Source organism: Pseudophryne corroboree, chromosome 9, assembly GCF_028390025.1.
Source record: "Pseudophryne corroboree isolate aPseCor3 chromosome 9, aPseCor3.hap2, whole genome shotgun sequence".
In the NCBI taxonomy this organism is placed as follows: Eukaryota; Metazoa; Chordata; class Amphibia; order Anura; family Myobatrachidae; genus Pseudophryne; species Pseudophryne corroboree.
This window is the reverse complement of record NC_086452.1, coordinates 481,026,564-481,040,763: the sequence shown is the minus strand read 5'-3', so window position 1 is coordinate 481,040,763 and position 14,200 is coordinate 481,026,564. Positions and strand designations below refer to the sequence as shown.

The 14,200-nt window shown below is 44.2% G+C and overlaps 1 protein-coding gene across 1 annotated transcript in view; it reads left to right on the top strand.

Annotated features, from left to right (window-relative positions):
* Positions 1 to 14,200, top strand: part of CDHR4 (cadherin related family member 4) — a 233,471-nt gene that overhangs the window by 70,603 nt on the left and 148,668 nt on the right. The gene's annotated exons all lie outside the window — the stretch shown is intronic.

Below are 14,200 nucleotides of genomic sequence, written 5' to 3'. Positions count from 1 at the left end.
GATACTGAGAATAACACCAGCACACTGACTGTGGGGAGTGATACTGTGCAGTACTACATACAGGCAGGATAAGATCAGATACTGAGAATAACACCAGCACACTGAATGTGGGGAGTGATACTGTGCAGTACTACATACAGGCAGGATAATGACATATACTGAGAATAACACCAGCACACTGACTGTGGGGAGTGATACTGTGCAGTACTACATACAGGCAGGATAATGACATATACTGAGAATAACACCAGCACACTTAATGTGGGGAGTGATACTGTGCAGTACTACATACAGGCAGGATAATGACATATACTGAGAATAACACCAGCATACTGACTGTGGGGAGTGATACTGTGCAGTACTACATACAGGCAGGATAATGACATATACTGAGAATAACACCAGCACACTGAATGTGGGGAGTGACACTGTGCAGTACTACATACAGGCAGGATAATGACATATACTGAGAATAACACCAGCACACTGAATGTGGGGAGTGATACTGTGCAGGTCTACATACAGGCAGGATAAGGACAGATACTGAGAATAACACCCAGCACACTGAATGTCGGGAGTGATACTGTGCAGTACTGCATACAGGCAGGATAAGGACAGATACTGAGAATAATACCAGCACACTGACTGTGGGAAGTGATACTGTGCAGTACTACATACAGGCAGGATAATCACAGATACTGAGAATAACACCAGCACACTGAATGTGAGGAGTGATACTGTGCAGGTCTACATACAGGCAGGATAATGACATATACTGAGAATAACACCAGCATACTGACTTTGGGGAGTGATACTGTGCAGTACTACATACAGGCAGGATAAGGACATATACTGAGAATAACACCAGCACACTGACTGTGGGGAGTGATACTGTGCAGTACTACATACAGGCAGGATAATGACAGATACTGACAATAATACCCAGCACACTGAATGTGGGGAGTGATACTGTGCAGGTATACATACAGGCAGGATAATGACAGATATTGAGAATAACACCAGCACACTGAATGTGGGGAGTGATACTGTGCAGGTCTACATACAGGCAGGATAATGACATATACTGAGAATAACACCCAGCATACTGACTGTGGGGAGTGATACTGTGCAGTACTACATACAGGCAGGATAATGACATATACTGACAATTACACCAGCACAGTGACTGTGTGGAGTGATACTGTGCAGTACTACATACAGGCAGGATAATGACATATATTGAGAATAACACCCCGCACACTGAATGTGGGGAGTGATACTGTGCAGGTCTGCATACAGGCAGGATAAGGACATATACTGAGAATAACACCAGCACACTGACTGTGGGGAGTGATACTGTGCAGGTCTGCATACAGGCAGGATAATGACATATACTGAGAATAACACCAGCACACTGAATGTGGGGAGTGATACTGTGCAGTACTACATACAGGCAGGATAATGACAGATACTGAGAATAACACCAGCACACTGAATGTGGGGAGTGATACTGTGCAGTACTAAATACAGGCAGGATAAGGACAGATACTGAGAATAACACCAGCACACTGAATGTGGGGAGTGATACTGTGCAGTACTACATACAGGCAGGATAAGGACATATACTGAGAATAACACCCAGCACACTGACTGTGGGGAGTGATACTGTGCAGTACTACATACAGGCAGGATAATGACAGATACTGAGAATAACACCAGCACACTGAATGTGGGGAGTGATACTGTGCAGTACTACATACAGGCAGGATAAGGACAGATACTGAGAATAACACCCAGCACACTGACTGTGGGGAGTGATACTGTGCAGGTCTACATACAGGCAGGATAATGACATATACTGAGAATAACACCAGCATACTGAATGTGGGGAGTGATACTGTGCAGGTCTACATACAGGCAGGATAAGGACAGATACTGAGAATAACACCAGCACACTGACTGTGGGGAGTGATACTGTGCAGTACTACATACAGGCAGGATAAGATCAGATACTGAGAATAACACCAGCACACTGAATGTGGGGAGTGATACTGTGCAGTACTACATACAGGCAGGATAATGACATATACTGAGAATAACACCAGCACACTGAATGTGGGGAGTGATACTGTGCAGTACTACATACAGGCAGGATAATGACATATACTGAGAATAACACCAGCACACTGAATGTGGGGAGTGATACTGTGCAGTACTACATACAGGCAGGATAATGACATATACTGAGAATAACACCAGCACACTGAATGTGGGGAGTGATACTGTGCAGTACTACATACAGGCAGGATAATGACATATACTGAGAATAACACCAGCACACTGAATGTGGGGAGTGATACTGTGCAGTACTACATACAGGCAGGATAATGACATGTACTGAGAATAACACCAGCACACTGACTGTGGGGAGTGATACTGTGCAGTACTACATACAGGCAGGATAATGACATATACTGAGAATAACACCAGCACACTGAATGTGGGGAGTGATACTGTGCAGTACTACATACAGGCAGGATAATGACATATACTGAGAATAACACCAGCATACTGACTGTGGGGAGTGATACTGTGCAGTACTACATACAGGCAGGATAATGACATATACTGAGAATAACACCAGCACACTGAATGTGAGGAGTGATACTGTGCAGGTCTACATACAGGCAGGATAATGACATATACTGAGAATAACACCAGCATACTGACTGTGGGGAGTGATACTGTGCAGTACTACATACAGGCAGGATAAGGACATATGCTGAGAATAACACCAGCACACTGACTGTGGGGAGTGATACTGTGCAGTACTACATACAGGCAGGATAATGACAGATACTGAGAATAATACCCAGCACACTGAATGTGGGGAGTGATACTGTGCAGGTCTACATACAGGCAGGATAATGACAGATATTGAGAATAACACCAGCACACTGAATGTGGGGAGTGATACTGTGCAGGTCTACATACAGGCAGGATAATGACATATACTGAGAATAACACCCAGCATACTGACTGTGGGGAGTGATACTGTGCAGTACTACATACAGGCAGGATAATGACATATACTGAGAATTACACCAGCACAGTAACTGTGTGGAGTGATACTGTGCAGTACTACATACAGGCAGGATAATGACATATATTGAGAATAACACCCCGCACACTGAATGTGGGGAGTGATACTGTGCAGGTCTGCATACAGGCAGGATAAGGACATATACTGAGAATAACACCAGCACACTGACTGTGGGGAGTGATACTGTGCATGTCTGCATACAGGCAGGATAATGACATATACTGAGAATAACACCAGCACACTGAATGTGGGGAGTGATACTGTGCAGTACTACATACAGGCAGGATAATGACAGATACTGAGAATAACACCAGCACACTGAATGTGGGGAGTGATACTGTGCAGTACTACATACAGGCAGGATAAGGACAGATACTGAGAATAACACCAGCACACTGAATGTGGGGAGTGATACTGTGCAGTACTACATACAGGCAGGATAAGGACATATACTGAGAATAACACCCAGCACACTGACTGTGGGGAGTGATACTGTGCAGTACTACATACAGGCAGGATAATGACAGATACTGAGAATAACACCAGCACACTGAATGTGGGGAGTGATACTGTGCAGTACTACATACAGGCAGGATAAGGACAGATACTGAGAATAACACCCAGCACACTGACTGTGGGGAGTGATACTGTGCAGGTCTACATACAGGCAGGATAATGACATATACTGAGAATAACACCAGCATACTGAATGTGGGGAGTGATACTGTGCAGGTCTACATACAGGCAGGATAAGGACAGATACTGAGAATAACACCAGCACACTGACTGTGGGGAGTGATACTGTGCAGTACTACATACAGGCAGGATAAGATCAGATACTGAGAATAACACCAGCACACTGAATGTGGGGAGTGATACTGTGCAGTACTACATACAGGCAGGATAATGACATATACTGAGAATAACACCAGCACACTGAATGTGGGGAGTGATACTGTGCAGTACTACATACAGGCAGGATAATGACATATACTGAGAATAACACCAGCACACTGAATGTGGGGAGTGATACTGTGCAGTACTACATACAGGCAGGATAATGACATATACTGAGAATAACACCAGCACACTGACTGTGGGGAGTGATACTGTGCAGTACTACATACAGGCAGGATAATGACATATACTGAGAATAACACCAGCACACTTAATGTGGGGAGTGATACTGTGCAGTACTACATACAGGCAGGATAATGACATATACTGAGAATAACACCAGCATACTGACTGTGGGGAGTGATACTGTGCAGTACTACATACAGGCAGGATAATGACATATACTGAGAATAACACCAGCACACTGAATGTGGGGAGTGACACTGTGCAGTACTACATACAGGCAGGATAATGACATATACTGAGAATAACACCAGCACACTGAATGTGGGGAGTGATACTGTGCAGGTCTACATACAGGCAGGATAAGGACAGATACTGAGAATAACACCCAGCACACTGAATGTCGGGAGTGATACTGTGCAGTACTGCATACAGGCAGGATAAGGACAGATACTGAGAATAATACCAGCACACTGACTGTGGGAAGTGATACTGTGCAGTACTACATACAGGCAGGATAATCACAGATACTGAGAATAACACCAGCACACTGAATGTGAGGAGTGATACTGTGCAGGTCTACATACAGGCAGGATAATGACATATACTGAGAATAACACCAGCATACTGACTGTGGGGAGTGATACTGTGCAGTACTACATACAGGCAGGATAAGGACATATACTGAGAATAACACCAGCACACTGACTGTGGGGAGTGATACTGTGCAGTACTACATACAGGCAGGATAATGACAGATACTGACAATAATACCCAGCACACTGAATGTGGGGAGTGATACTGTGCAGGTATACATACAGGCAGGATAATGACAGATATTGAGAATAACACCAGCACACTGAATGTGGGGAGTGATACTGTGCAGGTCTACATACAGGCAGGATAATGACATATACTGAGAATAACACCCAGCATACTGACTGTGGGGAGTGATACTGTGCAGTACTACATACAGGCAGGATAATGACATATACTGACAATTACACCAGCACAGTGACTGTGTGGAGTGATACTGTGCAGTACTACATACAGGCAGGATAATGACATATATTGAGAATAACACCCCGCACACTGAATGTGGGGAGTGATACTGTGCAGGTCTGCATACAGGCAGGATAATGACATATACTGAGAATAACACCAGCACACTGAATGTGGGGAGTGATACTGTGCAGTACTACATACAGGCAGGATAATGACAGATACTGAGAATAACACCAGCACACTGAATGTGGGGAGTGATACTGTGCAGTACTAAATACAGGCAGGATAAGGACAGATACTGAGAATAACACCAGCACACTGAATGTGGGGAGTGATACTGTGCAGTACTACATACAGGCAGGATAAGGACATATACTGAGAATAACACCCAGCACACTGACTGTGGGGAGTGATACTGTGCAGTACTACATACAGGCAGGATAATGACAGATACTGAGAATAACACCAGCACACTGAATGTGGGGAGTGATACTGTGCAGTACTACATACAGGCAGGATAAGGACAGATACTGAGAATAACACCCAGCACACTGACTGTGGGGAGTGATACTGTGCAGGTCTACATACAGGCAGGATAATGACATATACTGAGAATAACACCAGCATACTGAATGTGGGGAGTGATACTGTGCAGGTCTACATACAGGCAGGATAAGGACAGATACTGAGAATAACACCAGCACACTGACTGTGGGGAGTGATACTGTGCAGTACTACATACAGGCAGGATAAGATCAGATACTGAGAATAACACCAGCACACTGAATGTGGGGAGTGATACTGTGCAGTACTACATACAGGCAGGATAATGACATATACTGAGAATAACACCAGCACACTGAATGTGGGGAGTGATACTGTGCAGTACTACATACAGGCAGGATAATGACATATACTGAGAATAACACCAGCACACTGAATGTGGGGAGTGATACTGTGCAGTACTACATACAGGCAGGATAATGACATATACTGAGAATAACACCAGCACACTGAATGTGGGGAGTGATACTGTGCAGTACTACATACAGGCAGGATAATGACATATACTGAGAATAACACCAGCACACTGAATGTGGGGAGTGATACTGTGCAGTACTACATACAGGCAGGATAATGACATGTACTGAGAATAACACCAGCACACTGACTGTGGGGAGTGATACTGTGCAGTACTACATACAGGCAGGATAATGACATATACTGAGAATAACACCAGCACACTGAATGTGGGGAGTGATACTGTGCAGTACTACATACAGGCAGGATAATGACATATACTGAGAATAACACCAGCATACTGACTGTGGGGAGTGATACTGTGCAGTACTACATACAGGCAGGATAATGACATATACTGAGAATAACACCAGCACACTGAATGTGGGGAGTGATACTGTGCAGTACTACATACAGGCAGGATAATGACATATACTGAGAATAACACCAGCACACTGAATGTGGGGAGTGATACTGTGCAGTACTACATACAGGCAGGATAATGACATATACTGAGAATAACACCAGCACACTGACTGTGGGTAGTGATACTATGCAGTACTACATACAGGCAGGATAATGACATATACTGAGAATAACACCAGCACACTGAATGTGGGGAGTGATACTGTGTAGTACTACATACAGGCAGGATAAGGACATATACTGAGAATAACACCCAGCACACTGACTGTGGGGAGTGATACTGTGCAGTACTACATACAGGCAGGATAATGACAGATACTGAGAATAACACCAGCACACTGAATGTGGGGAGTGATACTGTGCAGGTCTACATACAGGCAGGATAAGGACAGATACTGAGAATAACACCCAGCACACTGACTGTGGGGAGTGATACTGTGCAGGTCTACATACAGGCAGGATAATGACATATACTGAGAATAACACCAGCATACTGAATGTGGGGAGTGATACTGTGCAGGTCTACATACAGGCAGGATAAGGACAGATACTGAGAATAACACCAGCACACTGACTGTGGGGAGTGATACTGTGCAGTACTACATACAGGCAGGATAAGATCAGATACTGAGAATAACACCAGCACACTGAATGTGGGGAGTGATACTGTGCAGTACTACATACAGGCAGGATAATGACATATACTGAGTATAACACCAGCACACTGAATGTGGGGAGTGATACTGTGCAGTACTACATACAGGCAGGATAATGACATATACTGAGAATAACACCAGCACACTGAATGTGGGGAGTGATACTGTGCAGGTCTACATACAGGCAGGATAATGACATATACTGAGAATAACACCAGCATACTGAATGTGGGGAGTGATACTGTGCAGGTCTACATACAGGCAGGATAAGGACAGATACTGAGAATAACACCAGCACACTGACTGTGGGGAGTGATACTGTGCAGTACTACATACAGGCAGGATAAGATCAGATACTGAGAATAACACCAGCACACTGAATGTGGGGAGTGATACTGTGCAGTACTACATACAGGCAGGATAATGACATATACTGAGAATAACACCAGCACACTGAATGTGGGGAGTGATACTGTGCAGTACTACATACAGGCAGGATAATGACATATACTGAGAATAACACCAGCACACTGAATGTGGGGAGTGATACTGTGCAGTACTACATACAGGCAGGATAATGACATATACTGAGAATAACACCAGCACACTGACTGTGGGGAGTGATACTGTGCAGTACTACATACAGGCAGGATAATGACATATACTGAGAATAACACCAGCACACTGAATGTGGGGAGTGATACTGTGCAGTACTACATACAGGCAGGATAATGACATATACTGAGAATAACACCAGCATACTGACTGTGGGGAGTGATACTGTGCAGTACTACATACAGGCAGGATAATGACATATACTGAGAATAACACCAGCACACTGAATGTGGGGAGTGATACTGTGCAGTACTACATACAGGCAGGATAATGACATATACTGAGAATAACACCAGCACACTGAATGCGGGGAGTGATACTGTGCAGGTCTACATACAGGCAGGATAAGGACAGATACTGAGAATAACACCCAGCACACTGAATGTCGGGAGTGATACTGTGCAGTACTGCATACAGGCAGGATAAGGACAGATACTGAGAATAATACCAGCACACTGACTGTGGGAAGTGATACTGTGCAGTACTACATACAGGCAGGATAATCACAGATACTGAGAATAACACCAGCACACTGAATGTGAGGAGTGATACTGTGCAGGTCTACATACAGGCAGGATAATGACATATACTGAGAATAACACCAGCATACTGACTGTGGGGAGTGATACTGTGCAGTACTACATACAGGCAGGATAAGGACATATACTGAGAATAACACCAGCACACTGACTGTGGGGAGTGATACTGTGCAATACTACATACAGGCAGGATAATGACAGATACTGACAATAATACCCAGCACACTGAATGTGGGCAGTGATACTGTGCAGGTCTACATACAGGCAGGATAATGACAGATATTGAGAATAACACCAGCACACTGAATGTGGGGAGTGATACTGTGCAGGTCTACATACAGGCAGGATAATGACATATACTGAGAATAACACCCAGCATACTGACTGTGGGGAGTGATACTGTGCAGTACTACATACAGGCAGGATAATGACATATACTGACAATTACACCAGCACAGTGACTGTGTGAAGTGATACTGTGCAGTACTACATACAGGCAGGATAATGACATATATTGAGAATAACACCCCGCACACTGAATGTGGGGAGTGATACTGTGCAGGTCTGCATACAGGCAGGATAAGGACATATACTGAGAATAACACCAGCACACTGACTGTGGGGAGTGATACTGTGCAGGTCTGCATACAGGCAGGATAATGACATATACTGAGAATAACACCAGCACACTGAATGTGGGGAGTGATACTGTGCAGTACTACATACAGGCAGGATAAGGACAGATACTGAGAATAACACCAGCACACTGAATGTGGGGAGTGATACTGTGCAGTACTACATACAGGCAGGATAAGGACAGATACTGAGAATAACACCAGCACACTGAATGTGGGGAGTGATACTGTGCAGTACTACATACAGGCAGGATAATGACATATACTGAGAATAACACCAGCATACTGAATGTGGGGAGTGATACTGTGCAGGTCTACATACAGGCAGGATAATGACAGATACTGAGAATAACACCAGCACACTGAATGTGGGGAGTGATACTGTGCAGGTCTACATACAGGCAGGATAAGGACAGATACTGAGAATAACACCCAGCACACTGAATGTGGGGAGTGATACTGTGCAGGTCTACATACAGGCAGGATAATGACATATACTGAGAATAACACCAGCATACTGAATGTGGGGAGTGATACTGTGCAGGTCTACATACAGGCAGGATAAGGACAGATACTGAGAATAAAACCAGCACACTGACTGTGGGGAGTGATACTGTGCAGTACTACATACAGGCAGGATAAGATCAGATACTGAGAATAACACCAGCACACTGAATGTGGGGAGTGATACTGTGCAGTACCACATACAGGCAGGATAATGACATATACTGAGAATAACACCAGCACACTGAATGTGGGGAGTGATACTGTGCAGTACTACATACAGGCAGGATAATGACATATACTGAGAATAACACCAGCACACTGAATGTGGGGAGTGATACTGTGCAGTACTACATACAGGCAGGATAATGACATATACTGAGAATAACACCAGCACACTGAATGTGGGGAGTGATACTGTGCAGTACTACATACAGGCAGGATAATGACATATACTGAGAATAACACCAGCACACTGAATGTGGGGAGTGATACTGTGCAGTACTACATACAGGCAGGATAATGACATGTACTGAGAATAACACCAGCACACTGACTGTGGGGAGTGATACTGTGCAGTACTACATACAGGCAGGATAATGACATATACTGAGAATAACACCAGCACACTGAATGTGGGGAGTGATACTGTGCAGTACTACATACAGGCAGGATAATGACATATACTGAGAATAACACCAGCATACTGACTGTGGGGAGTGATACTGTGCAGTACTACATACAGGCAGGATAATGACATATACTGAGAATAACACCAGCACACTGAATGTGGGGAGTGATACTGTGCAGTACTACATACAGGCAGGATAATGACATATACTGAGAATAACACCAGCACACTGAATGTGGGGAGTGATACTGTGCAGTACTACATACAGGCAGGATAATGACATATACTGAGAATAACACCAGCACACTGACTGTGGGTAGTGATACTATGCAGTACTACATACAGGCAGGATAATGACATATACTGAGAATAACACCAGCACACTGAATGTGGGGAGTGATACTGTGTAGTACTACATACAGGCAGGATAAGGACATATACTGAGAATAACACCCAGCACACTGACTGTGGGGAGTGATACTGTGCAGTACTACATACAGGCAGGATAATGACAGATACTGAGAATAACACCAGCACACTGAATGTGGGGAGTGATACTGTGCAGGTCTACATACAGGCAGGATAAGGACAGATACTGAGAATAACACCAGCACACTGAATGTGGGGAGTGATACTGTGCAGTACTACATACAGGCAGGATAATGACATATACTGAGAATAACACCAGCACACTGAATGTGGGAGTGATACTGTGCAGTACTACATACAGGCAGGATAATGACATATACTGAGAATAACACCAGCACACTGAATGTGGGGAGTGATACTGTGCAGTACTACATACAGGCAGGATAATGACATATACTGAGAATAACACCAGCACACTGAATGTGGGGAGTGATACTGTGCAGTACTACATACAGGCAGGATAATGACATATACTGAGAATAACACCAGCACACTGACCGTGGGGAGTGATACTGTGCAGTACTACATACAGGCAGGATAATGACATATACTGAGAATAACACCAGCACACTGAATGTGGGGAGTGATACTGTGCAGTACTACATACAGGCAGGATAATGACATATACTAAGAATAACACCAGCACACTGAATGTGGGGAGTGATACTGTGCAGTACTACATACAGGCAGGATAATGACAGATACTGAGAATAACACCAGCACACTGAATGTGGGGAGTGATACTATGCAGTACTACATACAGGCAGGGTAAGGACAGATACTGAGAATTACACCCAGCACACTGAATGTGGGGAGTGATACTGTGCAGTACTACATACAGGCAGGATAACATCAGATACTGAGAATAACACCAGCACACTGAATGTGGGGAGTGATACTGTGCAGGTCTACATACAGGCAGGATAATGACATATACTGAGAATAACACCAGCACACTGAATGTGGGGAGTGATACTGTGCAGGTCTACATACAGGCAGGATAAGGACAGATACTGAGAATAACACCAGCACACTGACTGTGGGGAGTGATACTGTGCAGTACTACATACAGGCAGGATAAGGACAGATACTGAGAATAACACCCAGCACACTGACTGTGGGGAGTGATACTGTGCAGGTCTACATACAGGCAGGATAATGACATATACTGAGAATAACACCAGCACACTGATTATGGGGAGTGATACTGTGCAGTACTACATACAGGCAGGATAATGACATATACTGAGAATAACACCAGCATACTGACTGTGGGGAGTAATACTGTGCAGGTTTACATACAGGCAGGATAATGACATATACTGAGAATAACACCAGCCCACTGAATGTGGGGAGTGATACTGTGCAGTACTACATACAGGCAGGATAATGACATATACTGAGAATAACACCAGCACACTGAATGTGGGGAGTGATACTGTGCAGTACTACATACAGGCAGGATAATGACATAAACTGAGAATAACACCAGCACACTGACTGTGGGGAGTGATACTGTGCAGTACTACATACAGGCAGGATAAGGACAGATACTGAGAATAACACCCAGCACACTGAATGTGGGGAGTGATACTGTGCAGTACTACATACAGGCAGGATAATGACATATACTGAGAATAACACCAGCATACTGACTGTGGGGAGTGATACTGTGCAGGTCTACATACAGGCAGGATGATGACATATACTGAGAATAACACCAGCACACTGAATGTGGGGAGTGATACTGTGCAGGTCTACATACAGGCAGGATAAGGACAGATACTGAGAATAACACCCAGCACACTGAATGTGGGGAGTGATACTGTGCAGTACTACATACAGGCAGGATAAGGACAGATACTGAGAATAATACCAGCACACTGACTGTGGGGAGTGATACTGTGCAGTACTACATACAGGCAGGATAATGACAGATACTGAGAATAACACCAGCACACTGAATGTGAGGAGTGATACTGTGCAGGTCTACATACAGGCAGGATAATGACATATACTGAGAATAACACCAGCATACTGACTGTGGGGAGTGATACTGTGCAGTACTACATACAGGCAGGATAAGGACATATACTGAGAATAACACCAGCACACTGACTGTGGGGAGTGATACTGTGCAGTACTACATACAGGCAGGATAATGACAGATACTGAGAATAATACCCAGCACACTGAATGTGGGGAGTGATACTGTGCAGGTCTACATACAGGCAGGATAATGACAGATATTGAGAATAACACCAGCACACTGAATGTGGGGAGTGATACTGTGCAGGGTCTACATACAGGCAGGATAATGACATATACTGAGAATAACACCCAGCATACTGACTGTGGGGAGTGATACTGTGCAGTACTACATACAGGCAGGATAATAACATATACTGAGAATTACACCAGCACAGTGACTGTGTGGAGTGATACTGTGCAGTACTACATACAGGCAGGATAATGACATATACTGAGAATAACACCCCGCACACTGAATGTAGGGAGTGATACTGTGCAGGTCTACATACAGGCAGGATAAGGACAGATACTGAGAATAACACCAGCACACTGACTGTGGGGAGTGATACTGTGCAGTACTACATACAGGCAGGATAAGGACAGATACTGAGAATAACACCCAGCACACTGACTGTGGGGAGTGATACTGTGCAGGTCTACATACAGGCAGGATAATGACATATACTGAGAATAACACCAGCACACTGAATGTGGGGAGTGATACTGTGCAGTACTACATACAGGCAGGATAAGGACATATACTGAGAATAACCCCAGCACACTGAATATGGGGAATGATACTGTGCAGTACTACATACAGGCAGGATAATGACATATACTGAGAATAACACCAGCATACTGACTGTGGGGAGTGATACTGTGCAGGTTTACATACAGGCAGGATAATGACATATACTGAGAATAACACCAGCACACTGAATGTGGGGAGTGATACTGTGCAGTACTACATACAGGCAGGATAATGACATATACTGAGAATAACACCAGCACACTGAATGTGGGGAGTGATACTGTGCAGTACTACATACAGGCAGGATAATGACATATACTGAGAATAACACCAGCACACTGACTGTGGGGAGTGATACTGTGCAGTACTACATACAGGCAGGATAAGGACAGATACTGAGAATAACACCCAGCACACTGAATGTGGGGAGTGATACTGTGCAGTACTACATACAGGCAGGATAATGACATATACTGAGAATAACACCAGCATACTGACTGTGGGGAGTGATACTGTGCAGGTCTACATACAGGCAGGATAATGACATATACTGAGAATAACACCAGCACACTGAATGTGGGGAGTGATACTGTGCAGGTCTACATACAGGCAGGATAAGGACAGATACTGAGAATAACACCCAGCACACTGAATGTGGGGAGTGATACTGTGCAGTACTACATACAGGCAGGATAAGGACAGATACTGAGAATAATACCAGCACACTGACTGTGGGGAGTGATACTGTGCAGTACTACATACAGGCAGGATAATG